Below are 26,741 nucleotides of genomic sequence, written 5' to 3'. Positions count from 1 at the left end.
TTCAGCGCTCCCTCTCTGACACTGTGCAGATGCTCCTCATCCTCCACCTCCCACTCAGTGCATGCTGGGTAATCTGGACTCAGGAGCTTCCTAAACCTCTTCAGCTCATTCTTTATCAGAGTGATGACTTTGTGTTCCAGCTCCTGGTTAGAAACACACAGGAACACATCTAAATATTATAATGTTACACACTGAGAGATGTTTTATTTTATGAAAAGAAGAAAGGTCTCTTTCTATTACCACAGTTACAACTGAAATTCTGTCTGATTACCCATAATGCTGCTGTACATCGATAAACCTGTGAACTGTCATTATCTTAAATAAAAAAACCTGCAACCTACTCACACACAAGTTACACACATTAAAAAGACACACACACCTTGAATATGGAGTCCAGCTGATTTCTGCTGATGTTTGATTTCTTCTTTTGTGGTCTGTGAACAAATAAAACACATGATGTAATATAGACTATATATTATTCATAGCTGCACAACACACTAATACATACAGAGACAGATATTTAACACTATCCTCTTAACACAATACACTGATTTCAGGGTTTCCTCACTGACACTAACATGTTTATGAATAAAATAGTGATCTAGTCATTAATGTCCCAGGTGTAAATGTTGTTGTGTAGCACCACAGACCCTCCAGCTCAGGGACTGCAGGCTGAACTGAACTCTTAAAGCAGTTTTCCTCACTGCCAGTCCGAGAGCTGCAGCACTGCACACTTTAGTGTTTTACTGCTTCAACACCTGATAAAGCTCATGAAGGGCTTCATAATGAGACCAGTGAGTTTGATCAGGTGGAACACTGCTGTAAAACACCTCACTGTACTGACCTCACATCAGGAGAACTGGCTCTGTCTCTGAAGTTAAATGGAAGTCCCATTGACTCCTCACTCTTCATGGACACACAGCTGGGTTCTGGTGAGTCTGATCTCTTTCCCTCCATCATTCTGTAATTAGAACAGAAATATCAGCAATAATTAATACTCTGCTGTCTCAGCACTGTTACACAATGTGTTCATCATTAAACACCAATAATTCCATCTTTTTAATTCAGCTACAGTCTGCACACTTCTTCAAACAGGAGACACGCCTCAAAACTCAGGAATTACACTGATGTCAGGAGTCCCAATCACAGATAACTGACTCAGCTGGGTCTTAAAGCCTGTAGAGTTCACTGGCTCAAAGCTACACTGCTCTTATCCTCCACATTACACAGTCCTTTTTACTCTTCTCTCAGTGAATGATTTCTCTAAACTGTTCTTAGATCAGATCAGTGATATATTCACTGCTATTAAACACCTTAAACCAAAGTTTAGTTCCTCTGTAAACTAGTGAGTGTTTAGAGATACAGATCTGTTCCCATGAGACGGTGTGTATTTATTGCTGGTGAATGGAAAAGTAACTCACCTCTTGTCTTTCTTTAAGTCCTGTTTTCCAGACACACTCATGCTGGAGGTCATGTCTCCTTCTCCAGATTACAGCAGGACACACGTTTACTTCACTCCAACATCGGTGTGTTAAATCAAACCCTGTATCAGCACAGAGTTCACTTACAGGAAATAGTCATGCTATCAAGTCATAAAACAACCTGTGTATATTCAAACTTCAGTACAAACCCACAAAACTCTTCTGCATCTGGTGTACATTCAGTGTGTTTATATATTATAGCTTTAGATTTAGATACTCACTGTGTTTTTACTTCTGAAATGGTTTATTTTCCCCTGGACACAAAATGGAGCTGCTGACTTTCACTTTCACCTTCTTCTGTTTCTGGCAGAGGGGAGGGGCAGTGGTGTGTGTGTGTGTTTGTGTGTGTGTGTGTGTGTGTCTGTCTGGTTGTCAGCTGTGGTTGGGGTTATTCCGATGGCAATTCTTCTCGTTGGCATCTAACCTAAAACAACGAAATGAACACATTCAGTAGTGTTATGATTTGATATGTCTAAAATGTTGCCTAGCAATCTCTTTACAGGTGAGGGACACAACATTCTGCGTTAAAACTGAAAAGCATTCACCCAAGTCTCTTTTGAACCTAATATTTTCATTTGTACCTGTTTATCTTTATTGGTGTGAACATTTACTCAAACGTTAAAGTGGGTGAATTTGGATAGTTGTTACCCATTGTGCATATGTGTAAATGTAAACATCATACTACTCGAGCTCTACACATGAGCTCATAATGTAACTCATAAAGTAACTTACTTTGCATGGTGACTTTGTCACACACTCATCTCAGGCACAACTTAAAGATCAGGTACTCACTGTAAGAAAATACCCTCTATTCTTGTTTTACTGTGACATCAAGTAATGTAAACTGAATTATGTTGTTATTTTATGTACTTTGATATTGTTCTGATATTATTGCCCGCAGCATAAATTTGGAGAGTTGTTACATAAAGCGTAAAGCTAAAGAAACTTTTTGTTAATTACGCTCGATATTTGGAACACCATTATGCGTTTGATCACCCGGAACAAAAGGTGTGACCCAAAGCTATAATGCCGACAAACAGGTACAAATTATAAAATGCTGTATATCTATCTATCTGTCTGTCCTTCTATCTATCTGTCTGTCTGTCTCCGTTCCTCCGTCCATCAGTGTGAGAATAATAAATGTTTTTTCTGTTTTGGCTGATTGTTTATAACTGCTAGAAATAAATGTTATAATGCACTCGCCTGACTGGCTGTTTTTGCACGATCTAGGGCATGTTTTAGGGTCACAACAATCATTTCCTCCACACTCTGGGATTTTGGTGTGGGAATGCCTTACTGCAAGCACCTTGATTCAATACAGAGATCACAGTTATTAAAACTAGAACTCAGACTAAACTTCTATTCAAAAAGCATCAACATTACTCTTGTTTTCCTAATAGACCATGGTATGAATATTTATGTACTGAGAACTAACAACTTTTATATTTACAATGTACATTCTTATTTACAACATATTTGCATTCGAATAATTTTGGAGATCTTGGGGATTGGCACAGACACATTATAAGTCATTAGTGGCAAGTTTTGAAACTTATGTATGACAGCATCATTGATTAGGAGCTGCTGAAATTTACGTTTTCCCTTTCTCCCTTTGTAAATGTAATGTTTCCATAAGGAGTTATCTCCAATTTTTTCAGCATCCTGCTAATTCCACCTCCCAAGCTGCCTCCACTCTGAAGACACAGATAACGAATCTACAAACAACAACAATCAGCAATTAATCACAAGAGTAAATTGTTTTAAAATGATTTCAGGATAACAATGACTAGTAATGTTGCTTGTGTTGTGTCACATGCCATCTTCTTTCGAAAGTCAGCATCTTTCAGCTTACCACACAGCTCTTTTAGTTCCTCCACAGTCTTACAAGGCACCTCTAGTATCTCTGTAAGATCAGAGACAGTGGTGCTTGGCTGACTCGTTGACTGCTGCATTGTTCCGACCGCTGCTGTGATGTTGTCCTGGATTTGGTCTAGTTTCAGCATGATTCTCCTCTCCAAACTCTCAAATAACTTGTAGATTTCTGTCCAGAATTTGTTTTGAAACATCAATGACATTGCTAACTACAGCAATGAAAAAAATGAACACTGCCATAAGTCAACATAAGTCTGTTTGGGAGCCAATTAATAAAACTGACTGTAAGATAATTATTATTAAATTAAATAGTTACCATCTCGAAGAGATTGTGGATCATTCACACTTCCTTAAACAAGTCACAAAAACATGATTCAGATCAATATCTGTATCCATGTGTGTAGTTATCAAAAAAAGAAAATAATTTTTGATTCTGCTGGTTGGCAGAAATTGACTGATGTGGCTGCAGTTGTGATGTTGAAGGAGATGGAACTGTGAACACATCACAAAAAAAGACAAACAAAATTATTAGATTAAATAATGTATGTCTGTAACTCCCTTTATTAGTCAAACAGTTGCGCTCTTGTGCATGCTAGAGCTGTAAAGCACATGTTTAAATCATGTGGCTATACTTTTGAAAACAAGTATAATGTTTATGTAACATTGTAAGTGCCTCATGGAAATGCAGAGTTTTGTATTTTTGCAGAAAAGGAGAACTGAAATGAAATGTTGTGGTAATCAACACACAAATACTTTAGACTGAGTTTAACTTGGAATATTCATTTAATTCAGTGGACGTATGACTATTTAAATGACTGAAAACATGTAAATGTACTCACAGCAAGGCGCCCCGGGCAACATCACAACAGATCTTTTAGCTTTTTTTGCTTATAGGTTGTTCCTCATCTAACTCAGAAAAAAACAGCGAGTAGAAAAATCAGAATAGAATAAACATATGAAAGCAAATCATAGTGACCTTACCTTCATCAGGCTCCTCAGCTGAAAAATCAAAAACAAAGCATTACACAGGGACTTTGAAAGTTTTGTTGTTGTTGTTTTTTGTTGACGTTTCTAAATGTGTAGGCCTTCCTTTAAATTTGGTCATTTGTGTACAACATAGAAAGGGGCTTCTCTGTACTCTTTAGATTATCATCTAACATTTTCAAATAATCAAAATATTCAACAGTTGAATTCTTTTTTTTAACACGTTACTTACACTCAGGTGCCATTGCTGTTTGATCGTGACCATTTATTTGATTTCTTTGCTCTCAAACTGGAAATTTCATCTTCAGGGCCAAAAGCAATAGAGTAAGAAAGAAGTTTTTGATATCAATTAGAAACAGATGCAAAATGGCTCTGTTCTAAATAATTTATTCCCACTGTTTAACCTCATATTTACCAATGAATGCGATGACAGTTACATGATAATTATTTCACCTTGTGATGATTCATTTTCCTCTTGAACTGTACATCAAAATGAGCATTTAAAGAAAATATGTAGACAACGTGCATTTTGACTTTCCTTGATATTCCAACTTCATAGTTTTATATGTGTACTTACAATGTTGTGTCTGTTGTGCACTTCTGGGCTGCTGGATGGATTCTTCTTCTGCAAGAAACAAAGTTTAAAACCGAAATTCTCTTTCAATATGAAGAACCTTATGTTATTTACAGTGTCAGAACAGATCAAATACCTCTAAACGTCTTGGTGGGATGATCTTTCGTACTTTGTTCCATCAGAGTCCTCAACATGAAGAGAACTGTCTGTCTTAAAATAGCACAACTTTTGCTTTAATATGATATATAAACAATTATATTTTTAGGAATGGTTGCCAGTATTTGTTCTTAAAAAGAAACTTAGTATTATTTTTGCATACTTTACCTGTGTCAGAAAATACTCTGACTGCATATTTTGCCCATAGCTGTTGTCTGGGCGGTACATTTTTATTACCATGTTCCCAACATTTGAATCTAGGCGCTATAGCAAAATAATTCCTGTCAAACAGAAGCAAGAATGCTTGCTTAATTTTTATATGTATGTAGTTGACCTTGTTTCAATTATGTTTATAAAAATCATGTATGGACTAATCGCTACCAATCGAGCCACTCTAACCACAAGGATGGTGCCACTTCAACCTCAGTTTGCTCAATGAAATGGAGCACAACATAACGCAGATGAACCTGTAAGGTGAGCATCTGTGGGCATCCTCAAACAGAAGGTGGAGGAGCACAAGGTCTCTAACATCCACCAGCTCCGTGATGTCATCATGGAGGAGTGGAAGAGGACTTCCAGTTGCACTGTGAAGCTTGTGAACTCCATGCCCAAGAGGGTTAAGGCAGTGCTGGAAATAATGGTGGCCACACAAAATATTGACACTTTGGGCCCAATTTGGACATTTTCACTTAGGGGTGTACTCACTTTTGTTGCCAGAGGTTTAGACATTAATGGCTGTGTGTTGAGTTATTTTGAGGGACAGCAAATTTACACTGTTACACAAGCTGTACACTCACTACTTTACATTGTAGCAAAGTGTCATTTCTTCAGTGTTTGTCATATGAAAAGATATAATCAAATATTTACAAAAAATGTGAGGGGTGTACTCACTTTTGTGAGATACTGTATAGTACATAACCATGAAATGTCATCATTGAAAGCAGCATATTGCTTTTGGTTTGTCTGAATTGTAATTGTTATGTGATGATATAGCTTGACAGTTCATCAAAGGTGTAACTAATGTATGTTTTCTATAAATGGGTTCCATATTTAAATTGAGGCTTGTTTGCTGTTTTACTTCCAGACTCTCAGGCTGACTATGAAACATCTGTTTGTGAAGACACCGATACATAACAATGGAGGATTGCGGACCAGCATACTGACATGCGAGTCAAAATATATCATTTTCAACCATGTATAACATTTTCAGTGTAGGGGCATTCAGTTTCCAAATTTCCAGACTAGAATGTTTGCATTTGGTAATATTGTTAAGCAGCTGAGAAGGGGAGCTTCTGGCTAGGGTTAAAAATGAAGTTTAAAAAGTAAGCAGAAAGAAAGAATAGGCAACTTGGGCGATATTTGGGGAAGGCTTGAACTGAAGATGATAAGCCATAGGACACTGTGTGCGAAACGATACCAGTAGTGCACTGAGTAGCTCCTCAGTATCATTATGTCTCATATGGCTGCGTCAGGGCATTATGATATACAGGTAAGTTATAGCTTGTGATAGATGTATGGATTGGAAGACAAGGATGAGAGACATTAGAGGGGATCCCTTGTCTAGCTGAAACAAGATGAATGCTCCCCACCACCAGGAGATGTTCTGGGATTAATGGGTTTAACATCTGGGATGCTGATGACCCTGTAGCTAATGTTGAGGGCTGTTGTTCAGTGTATACATGCATAGTTTATGGGGAAATTGTTTAGAGAGAGAACATGCAGTCACGTGAATTTAATACAAGTGTTAGTATTTATGTAACAAATATATGTATTTATGTAACAAATATATGTATTTATGTAACAACTTCATAACACTCAGAACTGGATCAGAGTGCCATACAGACTCTAACGCACAGATGAGAGTCCCACCCAGAGCTCTTTACGCAATCAAGATAACAAGCCTGTAGGGATTTAGCAAATTCAATCCCTCTTCCCGCCCGTCAGCCTTTTCAGCCTCTGCTTCATTTTTTTTAAAAAAAACTAGCGCATGTGGATTATCACAGAGCATATACGGCGCCGGAGAGTCTAAATGAACACACTGGCAACCAGAGCAGGTTTATAAACGTCTGGTTTATTGCAGATTCACAGAGGTTTTAATAGGCAAAATAGCCATGCATAGGCATACTGATGTTGAAATAATATGGCAGTTGAACTGATTGGCCACGTATGTGAAAAACATCTTAGGCAATACAAGAATGTACAGCTTTCTTGAACATACATGGTCTGATGGTATGGTTCGCCTAACACAGAAAAGAGGAATTTCCTATGGTGACATTTTAACTGGCACGTACACAACAGACAGGTCTAGAAAAGTTCATGAGACAGAAATCAAACTATAACCTAAACATACTTATATGACTCTACTCTACAAGTCAGTTCTGCATGTGCACCTAATTTATGATCTTTGTGTTTTCCTGACCGACAGTTTGTAGGTAAACCTACTTTGAGACTCTTTGTGTTTTTCCTGACCAAGAGTGTTGTGGGGGAGGCACTTATTTATGACCAGGGGTCGTGATGTAATCCTATCAGGTTGTTTATGATAATGAGTTAGTGTCTTGGGGTGTTAATGGCTTTATGAAACCCCCACAAATAGGTAAGCACTGTGTTGAAAAGCGGAGTCAGTTACGCAGAAGTTTCTAAGATCTTGGCTGTGTACCAGTGTTTGCGCTGCGTAATTTAGACGAACCGGCAGGTTCCCATTTTAGCTCACCGCTAAAGTTTTGTTTTTATTTTGAGGAATCCTTCAAATAGGAGATGGCTGTCTATCGTAACATTAAGTGTTTATTATTATTATTATTATTATTATTATTATGCATTATTAAGAATGTTTATTTATAAACAAATTTATGGGTCTGTTGTAATAGTTAAACGGGTATCAAACGCTACAGGTGATGCTGACATCATGTCTATTCCGGACATCGTAGATGAAATCAAGTTTCTGAATAAGGCAAGCGGTACGTACATGTGTTATTTTATAAGTATTTGTGCCTATGTGCACATGTGTGTGTATATATATATATATATATATATATATATATATATATATATATATATATATATGTGCCTATGTGCACATGCCTATGTGCCTATGTGTTGTGTATGTGTAGAATGATTAGCCTATACTTTTTATTTTACACAAAAGGATCGAACTCAGGCGGTGCGGCTCGGCGAGTCAGGTCGAATAACTCCATGCTCAGTAAGTGTTGTGATAATTAGATATTTGACGGTTATGTTTAAATGTGGTTTTATGTTTCTTTGTGTTTGTTTGTTTACTGCTCATGGATCGACACACCCGTGTTCAAAAATCATGTTGCCGGTTCTAGTGAACGGCTTGTGTCAACGAAGCCTAGAAAGAATAAAATTTGCTGTATTTTGCTGTATTCAGAGAGCGTCTGGACAGCCTTGAGAAGAAACATCGTTTTTATAAATCAATCTGTAACGGATACTTTACAACAACACACCATCATGCATAAACATATTATAGCTACCCAGAGGCTCCTTGCTGGGGAGATTCCCCGCGTTGGCCATGACCAATATCTGACGACGGAGTTGTTACAGCAGATTGTACAAATTAGTTAAAAACACCAAACTCGGGTGAGTTGTACAATACGGTTTTTATACATATGTGTGTTTACTTGTAGTAATTACTGATTCCTATCTGTTTATGTTGTCCCCCTATCTATATAGAGGAGAAATAAGTCACAAACATGACGGTCGGTGTTACTTCCACGAGAGCTTTACTCGAATCAAATGTCAAAAATACAACAATACACACAAACAAACAGTGAACCTAAAGTGCATTAAACATTATTTAAATAAAAGTACACATAAAAATACGACTTTCATGTCCAAATTACGGCTAAACACAGGCTAGCGCTTTTCTGGTTTCCGTACAAGGCGAGGACGCACGCGCAAACACACACACACGAGAAAAAACTTAGTTATCTCTACTCAAAACTATCAGAAACAAAATATAAGTACGTCTCAAAATGTCAGCAAGTTAACACAGATAAAACAGGTGGGTAAAACATGCACAACATACCTATATAGAGGAGAAATAAGTCACAATCATGACGGTTGGTGTTACCTCCACGAGAGCTTTACTCGAGTGGAAAATTACCGCTTTTCCTCCAGGTATGTGGGCGGAGACTAAAGCAATCGAGCCCACAGTGCAGGATTCAGACCATCCTAATAGATGACTGATCAGCGTTATACTCACTTGAATCATCAATGTATTAACACATTCAAATGGAACAACAGCGAAAAATAAACACTCTTTTAACTCTTTTTTTAAACATTTGACTATTTAACTTATTACATTTACGGTGTATGATTTTTTTATTAGTTTTGTTTAAATAAATAAATTAAAAAATCTTTTAAAAATGTCAAAGCGTTATGGTGAAACAGTTTGTAATCAGGGAGCAGTAATTAAATCTAGAAAATGCGACCACGACGGTTTTTGTTCCTTTGAACAGAGCGGTAACACAGAGACATTACAGTATTTAATTCGGACAATGGAGGATCTGAATAGATCTGAGTCTACCACTGATACGTTGTTGGAATTATTAAACATGGCTAGATCAATGGCTGACAATCAAGCAGAATCAATTCCAACTTCGTCATTAGACCATGATTCAAATTCACAACAGGTGGGGTGGGGGTCAGACAGCAAATCGTATCGATCGTTTAATCCTTCAGAGCAAAATTTTGGGTTATCCGAATCGTCTACTGAATCTATTGTAAGAGAGGGTGGAGATGTCGGTGGTTATACGGTGGTACCGAAACTCAGATTTAATAGTTTGGAGATAGGGCCTTGTATAAATATGTGTGTGATAACTGTTCCAGACCTGGCTGCGTACACTATATTTCCGCATGATATCATGTCTGAAATAGTGTCGTTTTCCGGACTGCTGGCCGGTGATGGGGGTTTAATCAACATTACCTTGAGAGGCCCTAGTCTACCCTCTGATGTTAACGCTGTCTTGTCACCTGACAACGATTACGATGTGTACGTGTTCACAAACCAGATTGAGAACATTATGCAAAGCAATTCTAACATGTGGGCTGATGACTGTCTGGATCTAAATGTGTCTATAGCTCGTGGTAAACACGGTGGTGCTTATCGAAAGATACGTGATCTAGCCCATAACGACTTAATTGCCAGAGAGGCCCTGCTTGCCTGAACTGGCTCCGGGGAGGCCTTGCTTGACCGAACTGGAGAATCCTTGCTTGACCGATAAAGGCACAGTGGATTCTGGCTCAGTGCTGGAGATACCTGCGCTGGCAGAGGCAGGTACAGGGGTGCAGAGCAGTCGCTCAGAAGCACCAGTCACTACGTCGGGGGATGGGGGAGATGTGGAGATGGAGGACGAACCCATGTTTAAAGTACCGAACAAGCGGAAAAAAACGAGGTAAGGGACAAGGGAGCAAACAGGCCAAAAAAGACACTAAAATAGATGAAAAAGAAACAGAAACGATGATTACATGTCAGATCCTGTTTTTAACTTTGGCTCTCAGGAAGAACAGCGAGAAGTTGTATACCGTGCTGAGGACATTAAAGAGTTCTTAAGAAGCACCAAGTGGCAAAAGAACATTGTGCTAGAAAACTATTTCCCAGATCTAAAGCAGTTTACTCATGATGTCAAACATTTTAGAAGGGAAGGAGCTTTTTATTGACACAGATATCTTTCGACTGAAGAAATTGATTACTAAAGTAAGCAAAGAAACTTCTGATGATGACCAGTAGAGTGTTTGGTGTGTTTTATATTAGAATGGGTTTCAGCATCTGCTTGTTTTATCTACACTTTGTTCTTATGACTGGGATTCATATTGCAAGTGTAAACGTTAATGGGGCAAGAGAACATGAAAAGCATGTAAAGTTGTATGAGTTATTAAAGTAGAAGCGTATTGATGTAGCTATGTTACAAGAAACACATAGTAATGACAACAATGCTACTAACTGGATGAAGGAGTGGGGTGGGCTGGCAATTTTAAGTCACAATACATCAATTAGTGGTGGGGTTGCCTTACTGTTTGCTCGCAATTTTATTCCCAGTTCTTATACAGTAGATGAGGTTTTAAATGGGAGGCTTTTAAAAGTAAGAGCTTTTTATGAGAATGAGAGTTTTGTTTTTATTTGTGTGTATGCTCCCACCAACGCAGTGGAGAGAATGAGTTTCTTAAATAAACTAGACAATGCCATTGCTGACTGCAACACTGCCGATATTTTAATTTTGGGTGGGGATTTTAACTGCACAACAGATAATTTGGACAGGAACCATACAGAACCTCATGTGGCCTCCCGTAAGTGCCTGTGGGAAATGATGGAGGCTCACAAACCAAACGATATATGGAGGAATTTAAATAAAAAACTGAGACAGTTCACGTGGGCCCACTCCATAGATAACAACCTCTCCCTAGCAAGACTGGATCGCTTTTATGGTTTTAAACATCAGCTGACACGTTTTACAAAATGTTTTATTGTTCCAGTAGGCCTTCACTCCAACATCGGTGTGTTAAATCAAACCCTGTATCAGCACAGAGTTCACTTACAGGAAATAGTCACAGTATCAAGTCATAAATCAACCTGTGTACATTCAAACTTCAGTACAAACCCACAAAACTCCTCTGCATCTGGTGTACATTCAGTGTGTTTATATATTATAGCTTTAGATTTAGATACTCACTGTGTTTTTACTCCTGAAATGGTTTATTTTCCCCTCGACACAAAATGGAGCTGCCTAGTTTTACTTTTACTGACACCGTCTAACTGGTTTATCTGGTTTATTCTGCAGAGCAGGAAGGGCCGTGGTGTGTGTGTGTGTAAATGAACAATATTTAATGGTGGATTTTATGTGATTCTGCAGTAAAACAGTAAAAATATAACAGCGCATTTTCACATGCTACGAAAGGTTTTATCTTCAAAGTGGGCGTCTCCAATCTTTTAGTTTTGTAATTACAGCATTGAAAATAATCCTGGAGGTGCAACTGTTTCCAATATAACATGACCTGCTGGTGAAGCTGCGATAATTTAATCAGTAAACATTGAATACTGAAATCATATCTAACTAAAAATCTGATCCCTCCCAATTTCTTAAATATTTCTCTGGGAATATGGAACCAGAAGTTGTTGTTGTTTAGGAAAGGTTTTAACCATTTAATTTTCAAGGTCCCATTTATAAAATCAAAACCGGTGGCTTGTAGGCCTCCATCTTTAAATTCTTTGGTCATCTCTGCTCTCTTAATGTAATGAATTTTCCTGATGCAGATATAATCAAAATCAACCTGATTTATCTTTATTAATTGCTGTACATTGTGTATGCAGGATAGATAAAATACTCAACCCAATAAGCTAATATCTCTTAATAACCACGAGCAATGTTTACTTTATTCATCTACTACTTTCCACACATTCATATTTTTGCTTTCAATTGAATCTTTGGATATATACTTGCCCAAGTATTTATCTGTGGATTTTATAGGGATGCTGTAAGCCTCTGTTAAGCGTCTTTGCTGAACTGGCATTAGCTCACACTTATTCAAATTTAGCTTTAGAACAGAGGCTTTGGAGAAAATGTGAATTTTATGTAATATCTTGGGAACTTTCGTTAGCTGCTTCATAGAGATGGTTGTATCATCTGCTAACTGGCTGGTGATTTTGGTGATTTCTGGTTACTTTTCCATTTCTTCAGCAAGTCAACCATGTCTGATTTCCTCAGGAGTGCAGTGGACGAGGCCCATCAGTAAGTAGTGTTTTGTTAACACTATTAACACTACTACTGATCACAATTTAAAGCTCTATAACATGGTATTTCTTACACTGCCACTATATGAATAGACCAGATGCTATCTTTGAAACACCTGAATATTTATTATACAGTTATATGAATACAGTGCAAATGACATTATGGTTGCCCAGTAAGCATGTCAGCCAACTGTGCAGACACACCTGGATGGATACAGGGACATAGCACCATCCTACACATTTCAGCTGTCAGATAAGTGTGCTGCTGTCCAAGCCCTCTCCAGCCAATTCTTTGTTTATACCAAAATAGTCAGTGCTGACATTGGAAGTAGTCTGAGGGAATAATTTACAGTATACCATATTCATTTTCCCAATTACTATGGAACCAAAATTCTTTGTGTAGAAAATTGATCACGCTTCATTACTCTATGCAGTTAGATGTTTTACATTTTTGAATAGTTGTTACCTGCATTCTCCACTCCTTGTGTGTCTAGCTAAAAATTGAGATAAATAATACAGTTACCATACTTCAACCACAATGCATATTTCAACTGGATGTGCAAAATATTAGGAAGACCTCAATATAACTCAGTACAGTTCAACAGCACCACAAATTACAGTCTGCAAAATTATACTGCATTATTTTTATTCAAGTGTACTCAATAAATTGGCAAGTGTATTCTTAGTAAACTGTCATTTCAAACAAAGCAATTTCTTAGTTATATAAAAGTATTTATCAATGCTGTCAGAAGCAAAGCAGCTGCTGAAATTTGGCTGGGAGAAGAACATAATAACAGCTGTCCATATAACAACAAAGACGTCTGAAATCTTCTCACCTTTCTTCTGTATCTTCTGCAAGTACTTTGCTGGCTCTTGACTTTTCTCCTCCGGCATGAGTCATACCTCGGTGCCATTTTCAAATTTAGGAAGCATCAATTTCCCTGAAATAATGTCAACAGACAAAAAAGAACCTCTCTGAGTACAAAGAAGCATTTGAAAACTGAATAAAAAAATCAATCATATAATCAAAATCAAAATGCCTCTCTCTCTTTCAGTTACATTACATTTCCAACTGCAACTACTTCATGGACCATACTATAGTATATGATTTAATCCTATTTTCACATACAGACAGGCTACAAAGGAAAAACCAGCTTAAAGTGTCTCAGTAAAGTGTTGGGCCACCACATGCTGCTAGAACAGCTTCAGTGCTCCTTGACATTGATTCTCCAAGTCTCTGAACTCAACTGGAGGGATGAACACCATTCTTCCAAGTGTTTTGATTGTGATGATGTAGACCAGGGGTGGGCAATCTTGTCCGGAAAGGGCCGGTGTGGGTGCAGGTTTTCATCTCAACCAAGCAGAAGCCACACCTGAATCCATTGATAGCCAAGATCAACTGATTAGTCAGGTGGAATCAGGTGTGCCTCCTGCTTGGTTGGAATGAAAACCTGCACCCACACCGGCCCTTTCCGGATAAAATTGCCCACCCCTGCCTTAGATGGTTCGCATCCAACCCACCTCGAAATCCAAAGGGACAAAAGCGCTGATGATCGTTAAACAGTTCATGTGAATATAAGAAGAAAAAAAAAACAGTAGACAGAACAAATTACACCAAATACACTGGCAACAGTTTAACTAAATCTTTATGAAGTGAAACAATATTACGGTTTCAACATTTCCTATTATTGCCGTCACTGAAAGGTACCAAAGCTTGCAGAAAATTACATTAAAACTGAAGTATATGTGATACAATTGGGGTAACATCCAGAGACACATTGCACCAGTCACAGAAGACGGTAAAGGCAAATACACAGATGAGACCGCCCCAACGAGAAGCACTTATGAATATATTGTAAATCAAGTGCTCCTATTTGAAGTAATCTAATAGTGCTTTCTTTTGAAAGTATTGGATGTTGACCAAACTGTTTAACGTTTAATAAATTGTAAAAAAAAAATAAATGAATAAATAAATAAATAAACAATAATAAAATGAAAAAAAAAAGAAGTATCTTTAGTTGCTTCAATCTCCCAAACCACCCCAACAAATAGCACTTACCATTCAGGAAGGTCAGAGCCATTGATAGAATAACAACTGTGACAATAAGACAGGTGGGTGGTCTTCTTCTTTGCATCTTGTCCTGCCATATTTACCACAACAAATATAATCACTACATTCCTGCTATCCTAGAAGTTGTCCACTGAGAATTTACCAGTTGACCACTATTTCATTCTGAGGGGCCTGAGTCAAGTGTTGTTCCTTTGAATGCTCAGAGTCTGATCATAACTTGAGATGATTCACAGTCCAACCCACAGAATCCAATGTGACAATAGAAGTGATGATGGCAGATCACTCCATGTGAATGAACCAGGTGATTCACACATTGACAGGCAGTTATCACTCTCGATTGAGAGTAGGTACACAGCCAAATGATGCTTTCACTGATGTATTCAAAGGTATTGCCTAAGAGATTTCAGCATATGTTTCACTAAATATTTGTGCAAGAATTTTAATAAATATTTATAAACAGAAACACTTAAGTTAGAATCTCAACAACAATGAATGTGATTATAGTTTCACACTCCACATTCGTGGAGTCCAAATTCACTGAAAGTTGCCCCAACTTGTAAGCACTTACTTTAAAACTTTAAAACCCGCACAAAATGTCTTCTTGATTCAGTTGTCTGAATCACTGAAAACTACCCCAACAAATAGCACTTACCAAATGATTCAGACAGGTCAGAGCCATTGTTAGGATATCAACTGTAACAATAATGCTGACTGACCTCTTCACTATCACCTGGAAGAATTACCAATAAAAGTATACAATCATTGCATACCTGCTATTGTACAAAGTCTTCACTGAGATTTTTTCGACTTGCCCACTACTTAATTCTGAGATGCCGGACTCAGGCGTTGTTCATTTAAATGTCTAATAAAGAGTCTGGATCTGCCCAGACCTTAGATGGTTGGCATCCCAAGCCACACTGAAATCCAATGTGACAGTAGCTCTGATGTTGACGCGTCACTGGCGAAAATACAATTGGTCTTCCCGCCCGCTACCCCACTACCTCCGTGATTTGGTTTGCCGTAGGGCAGTTGAAACATGGTTTGTTGTGGCTGTTACCCAAGCTTGTATGACAAACTATGGAGCTGTTAAAAATCCAGGTATGTCACCTTAAAAAGTGTTCTCCTCTCCTGGAAACATTTGTGTCAAAATACTGCATGGGTTTCCTTTAAATCACTGCCTGTAGATATTCGACCAGTTATACAAGTGTTTATACGACTCATATGGTCAACATAACACCTGTGCATGGTCCACGACGCGCACCTCCAATGCCTCAGGATGGCCGAGTGGTCTAAGGTGCTGCATTCAGGTTGTGGTCTCCCTGGGAGGCATGGGTTCAAATCCCTTTCCTGACATTTAGTTCCTTTGCTGCACTCTGTTGAGTTGGCGTTTGGTTGTTCCTGATGAGATATTTCAAGAAATCCATTAAAATGTCCCTGCATCGTTTAGGACACCTGTAGTCAAGCTAATTGCAGGCCATTCTAGGGTTCAAACTTAAGCCTCTTTTGTGAGTCAGGATGGCCGAGCGGTCTAAGGCGCTGCGTTAAGGTTGCAGTCTCCTCTGGAGACGTGGGTTCAAATCCCACTTCTGACAATCTACCCAGTTGCTGCACTCTGTTGAGGGTCTAAAAGACTGTTTGTATTGTAATTCCTCTTCACATGGTGTCATTTTTTAAGTCACGTCACTTGAAATGTATAGTTTAGGATGCTTACAAACAGGTTTATGCTTCTGTTTGCCACACTATGGTTAAGAACTGTTCATTGAAGCCCATTCTAGGCTTCAAATTATAGCACTGTCTTGATTTTATGGCACTGTCCATAGATGGTTGCCAAGGGAACCAACTACACTGCCTCGTTGTGTTGCCAAAATACCTGAGCAGGGTCCCTAACAGAAGCCTATACATTCTGAAACAAAGTGCATGGAAATGCGATCAGACAGTGGCCCATCCCGAAGCAAGGCTTTTTGTGTAGTTGTGGCTGAGTGGTTAAGGTGATGGACTAGAACCCCATTGGGGTTTCCCCATGCAGGTTTGAATCCTGTCAACTGTGTCTGAAATATGGTTTATGATTCCAGTAGCTGGGCTAGCAAGAGTGGCAATAAACCTGACTGTATTCTTCACTGAAACACCATGTACATTAATTGCTATTAAAAGATTACAGTTGTTGCATACCTGCTGTTGAACTGAGAATTTACCAAATAAATGCTTTTCATTCTGTGCGAACAGAGAGTCTGGTGTTGTTCCTTTGAACATTCAGGAGCTGCCCAGACGGTAGACGGAGAGCACTGTCTAACACAGCAGTCCAAAATCTCCCATAGGTGTTCAACTAGGTTGGGATCTGGTGACTGAACTCATCAAACCATTCAGTGAGGGCAATAGGGGCATTGTCATCCTGGAAGAGACCACTCCCATCAGGAGAGAAATGTTTCATCGTAGGACAAAGGTGATCACTTGGAGCAACTTTGTATTGATTTGCGGTAGCTTCTTCCTCTAAGGGGACAAGAGGACCCAAACATGCCAACTCCCTAGAGCCAGCAGACCCCTGTTATTGGGGTGCAGCATTCATGCCTTTCCTTTTCTCTTGGTGTATGCCACAGATGACCTCAACCCCTTGAGAATATGGAGAGGGATGGCTCATCCGACCATATTACTTTTTTGTCCACATCTTAGTAGACCAGTGTCGTTCTATCACTCTCTATACAGATCTTTTGGTTTTCATCTCTTCACTTGCCAAGGCCTGTGGTGCCCAAAACCTCGCTAAGACACTAAATGTTGATTTTTCCTTAAATTAGCTAGGTTGTGTAATAAAGACTTACCCCACTACCATCAAACACACATGTAACTTCTATGGAAGAGCAATATTTATGCTTGACTGGTGTCAGAAATGGAGCTGCAACGATGGTGACACTAGAGATGACAGAAAAGGCACACTCTTACACAATTAATACATACCAGTTGGTTTTAAAACTTTTTGCATATACTAGTGTTACAGTAATTGGACAATTATACATTTGTCCAACTTTTCCTATTTAAAAAACTGATGATGAAGATAAAGCATATAATCATCATTTATTTTAAAAATCAGTTGTAACATTTATGATAATAGATGGTTGGCATACTTCAACACAGGAAGTGTGCACTGATTTCACATAAAAAGCACAGAACAACAGCATTGTTCCAGACATATCATAATCAATAATTTACCTGCCAAAAACCAGCAAGAGGCCAATGTCCAGTTTATTAAACCACAGTGGCATTTTGAGAATGAAGAATTCCTGGCTGAACACCTCTGACAGTGTGAATAAACAATTTCGATAAACCTAATATAAAGAGTATAGAACAAAAACGCCATTATTGTTACGACACGGCCGGCAGATGGCACTGCGGCGCGGTTTCTAAGTGGACAAGTGACTTTGTTTTGGTTCATGCTCTTCCTGCTTGAGTATTGGGTTATGTGTGAGGATGTCTTTGATTTGCCCCAGGTGTCCATGGTTTAGTTTAATTATGTTGGCTATTTAGAAAGCTAACATGTTTGTGGGGAGATGGGTGTAAAAATAAAAAGGTCCACAGGAAGAAGTAAACCTTGAGCCTTGAACTTTAACATGTTAGATTTTACTCAAAATAAGTTTCTACTCTCTACATCACAGCTTCAATCATTTTCGGTAGATTTCATCTTAGGGCTAAGCGCTAATTAGCTGTCTCCTCTTTAAACCGTATAGCTGAAGCGCTGTTTAACGATTTAATTGAATTAAACTACATAACAGATTTATAACTATGTGTAAAGCTGAGGACAAAAAACATGACTTGCCTTGAGTTAGTGTCCAGCTCTGCTGCTCCACTCAGATGAGGCTGTGAGAGAATCAACTCCAGGGGGAAAGATGTAGTTTTCTCTCAGCTCCTCACTACACGTTCTATTAAACGCAATTTCGACCACATGTTAGCAACGAAGGGATTGCGACTTCAGAATCTTTTATTCAGGTATATAAAATAAACATTTTTACACGTCATGGAAATGCCTAGAGTATAATCTATTTAACAATCCATTCATATATAACACAAACATACCAGATCAAGATATGGCCTATACAATGAAATCCAACGTGGTTTAGGGACAATATCTGCGCATGCGCGTGCTTAGCTCCGTAGGGTTTGGTTTCGTACGTGCAGTTTCGTATGCAAGAGATTTCGAATTCCAATAAAAAATGAAATAAAAATAAATCTTAGTGAACAATTACATCTGGATATATTTCTTTGAAATGACACAGCAGTAACTTGATTAATCAGTTTTTTCCCCGCATAAGTAGTTATATTATACACTTTCTGTCAAACTGTCAATCAAAGTAGTGTGTTTGATAATGTATGACCCTCTGTGCTTCCCTGACTGGCAGGTCTGTAGGGGTGGTGAGAGGGGTAACCCTATCGAGTGTATCAGCTGGTCAATCTGGCTCCTTTGTGTCTGGGGGTGTTGTGGAGAGGTGTGGGGGGGGGGGGATAGCCCCCCTCCCAACAAAAGGTGTTTATGTTAATGAGTTTGGTTTTTGGTGGGGTGAAATACGTCTGAAAAGAAATAATGTTTTTAATATGGGGATGTGTTTGTGTTACTGTGTGGGGGTATTTCGTTTGTGTAAACACACTGTTAGAAAAGCATGATGTTTGAATGTGTACGTATATGAGTAGAATATTTGTTTTGTGAAATAAATGAAAACAATTGTTGATTATGTTTTTAGGGATCCCGGTTTACCTTTGAATAAAAAGTTTAGGAGTTAAAGCGTCTTTTTTTTCTTTTTCTTTTTTTTTTAAAGAATCTGTTTAAAAGAATCGTTTGTATTACATACATTCTAAACACAAACCTTTAGGATGTAAAAATGGTTAAAAGAGCTGTTTAAAAAGAATAGCGCATATTACATGACTTCTAAACAAAGATCCCTACGAGGTAAAAATGTTAAAGTGGTGGTTAAAAGAGGTTTAAACTAGGAGAAGTTTTTTTTCAAGAGATGTCTTCCAGTGTCTGTGTTAAGCAATAATGAAGTTAAACTGAAACACCTCACTCTCGCTAAACCCCGCCCACACATACGTGTTTTCAGACATCTCTCTCTCTCTCTCTCTCTCTAAACACACCCATACACGTGTTTTCATCGTGGCCAGTACGTTCTGTCAAAATGTCAGTCACGGCGGTAGAACTAGAGGGCTAATTTATGGCCTCGTCCTTGTCAGGCCTGCGTTTCTCTAGGAGTGCTTAATTTATGGCCCTTTGTTTCTTCCTGACCAAGAGTTTTTTATGACTGGGGGGTCGTGGTGTGATCCTACAGATTGTTCATGATAATGAGTGTCTGTGGGGGTGTTAATGGCTTTACGACACGCCCTACAATAGGTATGCGTTATGTTTAAAAGTAGAGTCAGTTACGCAGAAGTCTCTAAGATCTCTGCTGTGTATCAGAGCGCTGTGTAATTTTAGGCGAATCGTCGATTCTCGTTTTAACTCACCGCTAAAGCTTTATATTTTATTTTGGAGAATACTTCAAAGAGGAGATGGCCGTCTATCGTAACAGTAAGTGTTTTGTTTTATTATTATTATTATTATTATTATTATTACACATTGTTAAGAATGTTTTTATTTATAAACGAATTTATGGGTTTATTGTGGTGGATAAAACAGATATCTAACGTTACAGGTGATGCTGACATCGTGTCTATCCCGGACATCGTAGACGAAATACATTTTCTGAGCAAGGCAAGCGGTACGTACGTTGTGATTCTTTATAAGTATTCGATCCTATGTATTGTGTATGTGTTTAATGATTTTACTTTATTTTACACAAAGGGGCGAACACAGAAGTCCCGCGAGTCAGGTTGGAAAACCCCGTGTTGGGTAAGATCTGTAATAATGAGATATTTAGCTGTTCTGTTTAAAAGCGGTTTAAGATGTTTTATGTATTGTGTTCGTTTGTTTACTGTTCAAGGCTTGTCAAATCTTGTAAACAAGATCGCTGCACCCGAGTTCAAAAATAGTGCTGCGGTTTCTACTGAACGCGGTATACCAACGAGCTCTGGAAAGGCCGAGCGTAAAACAGTCGCTCAGGTCCACAGCGCGGGTGTCGCGACGTCTAAACGTAAACGATCAAGATCTCTCTTACGATCGACAGACGGTATGTAGCATGTGTTTTTTTTAATTTAAAAAAAGAGTGTTTCATCATCCTAATTAGTGAAGGTATCCTAAGCAATGTTTTGTGTTTTTTTTTTTCCAACAGAGTCAGCTGTGAATGAACCGAGCGCTATAGACTCTTGTTTGAACTGGAATCAGGAGCTGTTTGATTCGTGAGACGCCTGTGTATTTACCCCGGTTCCTGGAGACGATCTGCCTTCAAACCAAGAAGCATTTGGTCGCGAGGCTACTGTTGTTCTAGACAATAACAGAGACTCGGCGGAGGTGATACGAACCGGGTTCAAGGCCATCGAGGATCGTATTGCTGGATTTGAAAAGACTTTTGCTAGCGTCACCGAGCGTCTGGACATTATAGAGAAGAATCAGCGTCTTTATAATCAAAGTGTTGTGGAAACATTACAAAACCATATCACACACAAACAAATCATAGCAACCCAGAAGCTTCTTGCTGGGGAGATTCGACACGTTGATCACAATCAACACCTGACGACGGAATTGTTAAAACAGTTTGTACAGAAACTCGGGTGAGTTGTACAATAAGTATTTTATACCCCTCTGTGTGTGTGTGTGTGTGTGTGTGTGTGTGTGTGTGTGTGTGTTTATTTGCTGGTTCGTATCTGGTTTACTGTGTGTGATATTTTTTATTTTTTTACTAGTTTTTGTTTCAATTAAAAAAAAATCTGTTAAAATGTCAAAGCGGTGTGGTGAAAACTCGAGTAATCTGGGAGCTGCAATTAAATCTAGAAGATGCGACGATGGTGTGTGTACTTTTGAACAGCGTGGCAATACAGAGACGTTACAGGGTTTAATTCGGACAATGGAGGATCTGAATAGACAGCAGTCTACCACTGATACTTTGTTGGACTAATTAAACAGTGTTAGATCAATGGCTGAGGTTCAAACAGAACCACTGCCTAATTCGTTGTTAGACAGCGATTCAAATTCACAGCAGGTGGGGTGGGGGTCAGACAGTCAATCGTTTAATCCTTCGGAGCCAAATTTTGGGTTATCCGAAGCCGCTATTGAGTCTATCGTAAGAGAGGGTGGGTCTGTTGGTGGTTATACGGTGGTACCGAGACGCAGATTTAATAGTTTGGAGAAACGGCGTTGTATAAATGTGTGTGATAACTGCTCCAGACCTGGCTGCGTACACTATATTTCTGCATGATATCATGTCTGAAATAGTGTCGTTTTCCAGGCTGCTGGCCGGCGATGGGGGTTTAATCAACATTACCTTGAGAGGCCCTAGTCTACCCTCTGATGTTAACGCTGTCTTGTCACCTGATAATGATTACGATTTGCACATATTCACACAACAGCTAGAGAACATTATGCAAAGTAATTCTGACGTACGGGCTGATGAATGTCTAGATCTGAACGTGTCTGTAGCTCACGGTAAACACGGTGGTGCTTATCGAAAGATACGTGATTTAGATCATAACGAGGTGATTGCCAGAAACAGAATGAATCTGTTCTGTCCCAACAACATATCTAACAATCTGTGTTTTGCGATCTGTCTGTCCCATTTTCTACAACCGCATACGCCATGTAGTGAACTTGAGTCGTTAGCCGCGTCTCTACAGAAAACTGCAGGGTATTCGGTACAACAAAAGATAGAGTTTAATGACATCACACGGTTTGAACGGTTGTTACATGTTAAAATAGTGGTGTTCCATAGAACATGTTCTGGTCTGTTGGAACACTTTACGAACAATGACGAGCCTCATAATAAGACCGTGTTCTAGTTTCTACACAACGAACGTTATTTCTTGATAAAGAACCTAAAAGCATTCATTGGTACACCATACGTGTGCGAATACTGCTATCATGGTTTTACTAGCCGTAGACACCATATGTGTAAATACGTTTGCGATGTATGTAATGCACCCGATTGTCATAAATACGTTGGCAAAACGAGGCAATGTCACGGGTGTTTGCAGTACTGCAGATCAGCCTACTGTTACAACGCGCATAAACAAATGCAAACAGGACAACAGTACGCTCAGTGTGATGTCACTAAATACTGTCAGAAATGTAATAGGCGATATCACGTCAACGGAGCCGCACCAAAAAAAAAACATATGTGCCCTACAGAACACTGTATCTATTGTAAAGCTGAATTGGTTAATGACGGAGTGACCAATGTTTCATACAACCGATAAAAATGGAACCACCTAGCGACAAATACATTTATTATGATTTTGAGACACAACACACGGACGGTAAACACGTAGCAAATGTCGTATGCGCCATTACATTTAAAGGGGAAGAGTTCACAGCCGCTGGTACAGACTGTATAGATCAACTTGTTAAAAAGTTTAGAAAGCCTCATTATCAGAATTACACATGGGTTGCACACAACGCTTCAGGGTTTGACAATTTTATACTATTGGAATATTTTGCAAAAGCAGGGCTAACACTCCAAATTACTATGCAAATACTATGTCGGATCATTTTAATGTATGATAAGACATTCAAACAACGTTTCATCGATAGCTACTCTTTCATCCCTGTGCCTCTGTCCATGACATCCGCCACGTTAAATCTAACCTGTGCTGAGAAAGGTCATTTTCCACATCTGTTCAATAGAACAGAAAATGAAGACTACGTAGGCCCATACCCTGATAAGCATTTCTGCGGCTATGAGACAATGTCTGACAAAGAGAGGGCTCTGTTTGATGAGTGGTATGTTACAGTGTCAGGTAAGGTTTTTGATTTTAAAAAAAGAGCTCGCCATGTACTGCAAGAACGATGTCGTTTTGCTCCGTGAGGCATGCATGAAGTACCGTGACGAATTCATACAATGTACCAAACTCGACCCATTCAGATACACCACTTTAGCAGCGTGCTGCATGGCCGTGTATAAAACCCACTATCTACCTAAAGACACCCTAGCTCTGACCCATAACAATGCATACACAAATCAGAACAAGACATACTCGGCCGTTTCCATTGAATGGCTTGAATATGTCAAAACAACACGCGGCGTGAACATTCAGCACACTTTAAATCATGGAGAGATGGTGATTGGAAAATATCATCTCGATGGTTATTATGAAAAGGATGGTGTCAAATACGGTTTCGAATTCAACGGATGCATGTTTCACGGGCATGAATGTCGTTATAACCCAAACCATTTACATCCGTTATCAAAAGTGCCCTACGGTTTGCTCAGAAGACAGTTTGATGATAAGCTCGAAATTTTGGAAAAGGTGTCTCGATGTTGAGGTGATGTGGGAATGTGATTGGAATAACGCTAAACAGAACGATGTCACTGTAATGGCGTTTATGTCCACTTACACACATCCTGAACGATTGAAACCGTGCAACGCGCTATTTGGTGGTCGTACTAACGCGTACAAATTGTATCACAAAGCCGACAATAGTGAAAAAATACGATATGTCAACTTTACAAGTTTGTACCCCTTTTGCCAGGCCAAAAAATGTTACCCCATAGGACATCCACAAATAATTTTCAAGGATTTTGAACCTCTTGAAAATTATTATGGGTTTGTCAAGGCTACAGTACTGCCACCGCGAAAACTGCTTCACCCCGTCCTTCCCTATAGGACCGGTGGTAAGCTTATGTTTCCACTTTGTCGTACATGCGCCGAACATCAGAATCAGACAGACCCGTGCGGCCATACTGATGAGGAAAGAGCTATTTCAGGGTGTTGGGTCAGCATAGAGCTGTTGAAAGGTGTGGAAAAGGGTTATATTGTAACGGACGTGGACGAGGTGTGGCATTTTCCACAACGGTCAGAAACTTTGTTTTGTGGTTATGTTAAAACATTTTTACAATATAAACAAGAGGCCAGCGGTTTCCCCGCACACGTTATGACAGACGCAGACAAGGAATCCTACATCTCAGACTACTTTGAGAAAGAGGGGCTTAAGATGGACGCCGGTAAGATAAGTCGCAACCCAGCACGGCGTTCTATTAACAAACTTCTGCTGAACTCACTTTGGGGTCGTTTCTCCATGCGTGAAAACTTGCCGTGTGCAGAGTTAATTTCGGACCCGGAACAATTTACACAGCTCATATTGGGTGACGGGTATGATGTTAAACACCTTTCCTTCGTTTCAGACAGCGTGGCTCTAATTCAGTGGTGTTATGCGGATGGGAAAGGGGGGCAGACTCACGACATCAACATCTTTCTTGGGGCTTTCACAACAGCTCATGCCCGTCTAGAACTTTACGAATTAATGGACAAATTGGGTGACAGGCTGTTGTACAGTGACACAGACAGTGTGATCTTTACATCTAGAGAGGGCGACTGGGAACCTCCGTTGGGCCCCTATCTCTGTAATTTAACTGACGAGGTTGGACCTGGTGATCATATTGTAGAATTTTGTTCAGGCGGACCAAAAACATATGGCTACCGCACTGCGAAGGGTAAGGTATGCATGAAAGCCAAAGGTGTCACGGTCAACGCAGTAAATTCAAAAGCCATTAGATTAGACACCCTGATTGGACTTGTCGATCACTACGTCGTGGGGGAGGATAATAGTCGTCATATACTGGCATACACAGATACCATTGTACGTAATAAAAAACAATTCACAGTACACAACAGGTCAGTTGTTAAAAAGTTTAAGGTTGTGTACAACAAATGCGTACTGCTCCCAGATTTCACAACGATCCCATATGGCTTCTGACAATCTTTTTGGACATAGGGGTGTGTGAGACACAGAGGGGTTTGATTTCAGATTACATCACCCTTTTTCATGTGTGATAAGCGGACCTTCAAACTCGGAAGTCATATTTTGTAAAAATGTTGTTGCAAAATGCTGTACATTTGATTTCTAAAAAAATTGAAAATATTGTGTATATTTATGATTATTGGCAACCATTGTATGATGACTTGTTGAAAATGTACAAAATAAAATTTGTTGAAGGATTACCACAGACTCTGAATGATGATGCTCTGTTTCCGGCCAACACGGTTAATTTGTTAATCCTCGATGATCTGATGAAAAAAGGCCAGCGGGAGCAGCGAGGTGGAGAAGGTCTTTACCCAATATGTACATCATAGAAATCTTAGCGCTATTTATATTGTACAGAATTTATTTTGCCAAGGGAAAGCCAGTAGGACCATCAGTTTAAACACAAATTATCTAATGTTGTTTAAAAATCCCCGAGATGCTAATCAAGTCAGTGTTCTAGGAAGACAAATGTATCCCGGCAACACAAAATTTTTTATGGAATGTTATCAAGACGCAACCAGCAAGCCTTTCGGGTATCTGCTGATTGATTATAAAACACAAACACCTGAACACTATCGGCTCAGAACAGATTTACTTGCGCCACACCCTGTGGTATATCTCCAGAAAAGAAGATAGCGAAATGTCTGCCAGACTTTGTAGAAACCTGCCGCTTTTAAAAATATTATTAAAACCATCACCCAAAGAAAGACGGATTATTTTACAGACTGCCACAGACGAGCTCATTGCGACATTGTGTGAAGTAGCTCTTAATGTTCTCTATGGTAATATACCTCTCACATCTCAACAATACCAGAAGCTCAGAAAAAGGAAAAGCGTAATCAAATTTGTAGCGGATAAGATTGCCGGTGTTAAAAGAAAGAGACGTGTAATAAATCAACAGGGGGGCTTTCTTCTACCGCTCTTAAGCGTGGCTATTCCTTTCATCTCCAGCCTGATTGCTTCTAGATAACAGAGGGAATGGAGTACGCAGA

At 39.2% G+C, this 26,741-nt stretch overlaps 1 long non-coding RNA gene and 1 other non-coding gene across 3 annotated transcripts; one reads left to right on the top strand and one right to left on the bottom strand.

Moving 5' to 3' along the window:
• Positions 1–378: 378 nt before the first annotated feature.
• On the bottom strand, positions 379–4,237 carry LOC128616766 (uncharacterized). 2 transcript variants are annotated; one of them, XR_008387477.1, is made up of 8 exons: positions 4,193–4,237; positions 3,670–3,845; positions 3,334–3,562; positions 3,077–3,196; positions 1,703–1,905; positions 1,422–1,543; positions 845–961; positions 379–434 (listed from the first exon to the last, which is right to left on the bottom strand). It is a non-coding gene; the product is annotated as an uncharacterized LOC128616766 (long non-coding RNA). The 2 variants fall into 2 exon arrangements; XR_008387476.1 differs by having other exon boundaries at positions 3,334–3,522.
• A 12,154-nt stretch (positions 4,238–16,391) lies between these two features.
• On the top strand, positions 16,392–16,474 carry trnal-aag (transfer RNA leucine (anticodon AAG)). The gene has a single exon. It is a non-coding gene; the product is annotated as a tRNA-Leu (tRNA).
• The last annotated feature ends 10,267 nt before the right edge of the window (positions 16,475–26,741 follow it).

Source organism: Ictalurus furcatus, chromosome 13 (genome assembly GCF_023375685.1).
Source record: "Ictalurus furcatus strain D&B chromosome 13, Billie_1.0, whole genome shotgun sequence".
NCBI lineage: Eukaryota > Metazoa > Chordata > Actinopteri > Siluriformes > Ictaluridae > Ictalurus > Ictalurus furcatus.
Note: the sequence above shows the minus strand (reverse complement) of the source record. Positions and strands in the feature narration are given on the sequence as shown.